This window comes from Sminthopsis crassicaudata, chromosome 5 (assembly GCF_048593235.1).
Source record: "Sminthopsis crassicaudata isolate SCR6 chromosome 5, ASM4859323v1, whole genome shotgun sequence".
In the NCBI taxonomy this organism is placed as follows: domain Eukaryota; kingdom Metazoa; phylum Chordata; class Mammalia; order Dasyuromorphia; family Dasyuridae; genus Sminthopsis; species Sminthopsis crassicaudata.
In genome coordinates, this window is record NC_133621.1 from 91,106,854 (window position 1) to 91,112,227 (window position 5,374).

A 5,374-nucleotide genomic window follows, 5' to 3' on the forward strand; every position below is an offset into this window, starting at 1 on the left:
ACCAAGGAGAGACAGATTCATTCCATCATCTACCTTTGTGGAAGCTGGAGCCAAGCCCTTGGACTGAGAGCCAGAGACAGACTCAGAAGGGCTTGGAGAGAGACTCAGGAGGGCCAGACACAGAATTGGAAGGGACCCAGAGACACATTCATTCCATCTTCATCAATCAGTCTTGTGGCTGGCCTGACCTCCTGCACTTCTCCACTGAAACCAAGACTCCAGAAGGTCTCTAGCAAAGCTAGCCTGGGCCCCAGGCAAGGAAACTAGATTGTTAAAGAGATAATAAAGGATTTGGACTATTTGGCTATTCTTGTGGTGATTAATTTGCTGAAAAGAAAGCTGCTCCAAGACCTCCAGAAAAACCACTCAGAACTCATGCATATGTTTTGTAAATAAAAAGCTTTAATAAAACACACACAAACAAAAGGATATAAAAAAGCAAAAAAAACAAAAATATTGCTAGTGTAATCACCTCTTGTTCTGGTATATGGAGAATGGTGCCTCTGGTCTCAAGCCCTCCTTTAGTTCTCCCCTCAGGCTTAGAACCCAAAGCCAAGAATACTGCCCTCCTGTAAGTGCCCAAAACCAGCAGTGTTCCTGCCTTACTGCCTCTACACTCACTAATGTAGTGACTAAGAATGGGAAATTGAGTAGATGTCCTCTTGTTGACAATATATAGAAATGCTGATAATTTATGTGAACTTATTTTATATCCTGAAGCTTTGTTAAAATTGTTCATTATTTCAATTAGTTTTTTTGTTTGTTTGTTTTTTGTAGAATCTCTAGGATCCTCCAAATATACCATCATATCATTGAGGTTTATAAGGGACCACAAAAGAGGAGGGTCACAGACTTGTGTCACCAGGTATCTTAAAAGAATTTTCAGATTTGAACCCATCTCTAAGTCATGGGGCAAAGTTTATTGTAATTGCAACAACACCAATTGAAATGGGCTACTAAGTTCCAAAAGAATTTAGAAAAAAAAAAAAAAAAACTGAGACAAAACAGATAGGTTTATAGGGCAGAGCTAGATCAGAGCTTCATGTTGCTTATTTGCTAATTTTATGGCTTTCTCCTAGGTTTGAGGGATGGTGTATTCTCAGAAACTTGGTTATCACTGACCCACAGATTGTTTGTCTGTCAGTCAGTAATGTTTGTAGGACTATTCTAAGGCCAGAAGACTTTAGATCATTGACAGACAGATTGACAGAACAATAGCACGGGTCTCAGGATCACTAATATATTATCCCTAAAGTCTAAGGGAAGAAATACTATTATATTCCTAGGCCAGAAGATTTTGGAAAGATGAGAAGTCTCTAACCAAGATCCAGTATGAAGATAAAACTGAAAAATTCAAGGGAAGGCTTTTTGATGGTCCCAAACAAGGGTTTCTATCTTTTCTAAAAGAATTAGGAAGAGCCTTTAAGGCTTAAATCAAAAGAGAATGGAAGCACCTGCTCTTCTCTTAAGGAAGAACATGCCAAGGATCGAGCTGAGCCAGGAGCTGTAGGTAACAGAGTCTAGACCCAGCAAGCAACAGGCTAAGCAGGAGCAGCACAATGATATCACTAGAAGACATTGGGTCTGCAATGTCAAAGAAATGAATAGCCCCACAGACTGACATGTGCTTGGCCACATATTACTATTTACCTAACAGTGATACACCCTGTATGTATCTACTCTTTTTACTGATATTATGTCAAATTGTCAAAGAGTGTGTCCCAATATAAGAGAAGAAACTTTTTGTCATTAAATACTTTTTCTCCAAACTAATTATGTCTTCTAGCTGACCACCAAGAATAAACACATTGGTGGAGTTTCTAAGTTACAATTTTAGGGAATGTGGCCCACAGAATACTTTGAACCTGGGGGAATCTATTTCTTAGAGAAAGCATTGGTTTGGTGCCTGGGACATGACAGAAGCTAAAAAGATTAAGGAAAATGGTGTATTGAAGTTTATTCTTAAGCTCAAGAAAATAAAACAGAAGGCATTGATAATGTATAAGTAGAAGGCTGCTTGCATCATGAGGCAAGAGAACAATGCCAAAATGGAGTCCTTCTGGAAGTCCCTATTCCGGCACCAAAATGTAGTATCTGGACTAGTTCTCTGGAGAATCTCAGGACCAGCCTTGATCTTAGTGAAGGAGTGCAGGAGGCAGGAGAGCCACCAGAATGGTGGTCAAAGTTCGAGCTGGTCACCCTACCTAACTCAACTTAGAGTAGGAACTAGAGAATTTTCTGTGAGGAAAAATGAATCAACAGTCTCTAAGTACTTATCATTCCTTTGGTGTATCAGCTTGGTAGAAGCTGATGGAACTAAAAATGTATTAACTATTTGAGAGCATTTTGTTGGGAGAAATGGGAAGGAGAGGGTTAAAAAAAAAAAAAAAAAAAAAAAACATTTCCTGACAGCAATAGCAATGGAAGCAGGAGAACCAAGGCAGACTTCATAAATGGCACTTAAGTATTTTGATTTTACACAACATTGTACGTCTATTATCTCATTCTGTACTTTTGCATTGCTGTCCCTTGGCCTTAGAATGTAACTACTTATTACCTCCACCACACAATATACTTCTCTCCCTTAAACATGCCTTGTATACCATGGATTCAGATATCCTAAGAATTATGAGCTTATTAAGGAGTGTGGGGAATATTTGACTAATATCTTACCCTATTGAAATATTTCCAAAGTAGCAGTGTTAAATTTTTTTAATGGTTTAGACAAAGCTGGAGAGAAAAGGAAGCAGTTTTTAAAACCTGAGTTTAAATCCTGACTTTGCTATTTACTACCTGTTTAACATTGGTCAACTTGTTTAACTTCTCTGGAAATCAGTTTCTTCATCTATAAACTGAAAGGTTTCTACTTGGGTGATATGTAAAATTCCTTCCACTCTATAGCCTATGATCTGTAAAATGGCATAATTATATTTCCACTATAGATCTCACAGGATTGTTGTAAGAAAAAAATTCCTTATGAATCTCATAGAACATGATGAATATTTGTGTTATTTATCCAATCTTTTTGCCTATGTTTCCAACACACTTTCTCATATGTACCTCAACCTGTCTCCTCATTGCTCCCTCATATTTGACTGACCCATTCTTGCCCATACCGTCTTCTCCCTCTCTGAGAATGTTTATATCCTATCCTCTCCTCCAAATCCTTGTCATCTGCCTGTATTCACATGTCCCACCCATTCCACGAAGCTTTTCAAACTTTGAAAAAATAGAGCTAGAAAGGAGAAACAGAATCTCTCATTTACTAAAACAGATAGAAAGTCATTCTCCCTTCTCTCTTCTCATTCAGTTCCATAGAATGTCAAAAACTTGCCATATACATTTCTGGAAAGTAAAAGTCATTGTATCCTGGATCTTGGAAGAAAAATTAATTTCTGTTTCATTTCTAGTTCTTTCTTCAGATAGAAGGGAGAAGAGAAAATGGAGAGCCATGTGGCCAAATAGGTGGCCCAAGGAGATGGTGAGAATTTTTCATAATAAAGACTTTTGACTAAAAAAGAGTAATACTAACTCTGCCTATGAACAACTGAAGCTGACCTTATATAAAGACTGGTGACCTAAATAATACCAGAGTACCAGGAAAGCTTGCCTTGATCCTCAAATCTATCCCTCACCTATCTTGCACAGGGCCTGAAATTCCATCAGTATTGCTCCTTCAATGCCTTTGCAAGACATTGAAAATACAAATATATTTTGACTGAATAACACATTAAGCCAGCTTTATATTTACTTGTGGCAATCGCGCTAGCATCCTGGATATCTTAGAATCAGCCTGAGTCAGGATAAGCAAAAGTCTTTATTCTAGGTCTTTAGCGGTAGAAGTGAAGAGAGTGGACACATAGGATCTCTACGACCTCACCTCTTCCTCTCTCTCTCCCAAGTGACTCTGGCTAGTCTCCCTGCACCCCCTAGTCCCTCCCACAATTCTCTGTATACATCAAACGATGTGTTCAGCATCTGAAGAAATAATTCTACCTACAAGAACAAGGAAAACATCATAGAGGAGGGAATTAATTGTACTGTGTTCCATAGTATTTTGGTCAATCTCTCTTCCCTTCCCTGTCTCTCTCCACCTATACTCCATCCCACTCTTCCCATTCCACATATTTTACTGACATATCTAGTAGAGAGGTAGGCACAAATACTCCCCAACAAATCTAAGGTATTCCAATTTCATGTCATTCACAAATTTGCTGAGCATGATATGTAATATTTTAGGTGGTATGGTAGAAAGAGGTGGAGGAAGCAAACAAAATTCAGGTTGTCCTTGATGGGAAAGCAACTAAAGTCCTGACTTATTACATACTAGTTTAGCATAGTACATGGCACATAGTAAGTGCTTAGAAAATGCTATTTGAGTTTTTGATCAGGTGATGCATCTGGATGAGTTCCATCTTTTCATTTATTTATTTAAAAATCATCTATTAACCAAACCATTCTCCAATTGATAAATGGTCAAGGGATATGAACAGACAATTCTCAGATGATGAAATTGAAACTATTTCCACTCATATGAAAGAGTGTTCCAAATCACTACTGATCAGAGAAATACAAATTAAGACAACTCTGAGATACCACTACACACCTGTCAGATTGGCTAAAATGACAGGAACAAATAATGATGAATGTTGGAGGGGATGTGGAAAAACTGGGACACTGATACATTGTTGGTGGAGTTGTGAAAGAATCCAGCCATTCTGGAGAGCAATTTGGAACTATGCCCAAAAAGTTATCAAAATGTGCATACCCTTTGACCCAGCATTGCTGTTATTGGGATTATATCCCAAAGAAAAACTAAAGAGTGGAAAGGGACCTGTATGTGCCAAAATGTTTGTGGCAGCTCTTTTTGTTGTAGCTAGAAACTGGAAGTTGAATGAATGTCCATCAATTGGAGAATGGTTGGGTAAATTGTGGTATATGAAGGTTATGGAATATTATTGCTCTGTAAGAAATGACCAGCAGGAGGAATACAGAGAGGCTTGGAGAGACTTAAATCAACTGTTCCTGAGTGAAATGAGCAGAACCAAGAGATCACTATACACTTCAACAATAATACTGTATGAGGATGTATTCTGATGGAAGTGGAAATCTTCAACATAAAGAAGATCCAACTCACTTCCAGTTGATCAATGATGGACAGAAATAACTATACCAAGAGAAGGAACACTGGGAAGCGAATGTAAATTGTTAGCACTACTGTCTATCTACCCAGGTTACTTATACCTTCGGAAGCTAATAATTAATGTGCAACAAGAAAATGGTATTTACACACATATATTGTATCTAGGTTATATTGTAACACATGTAAAATGTATGGGATTACCTGCCATCGGGGGGAGGGAGTGAAGGGAGG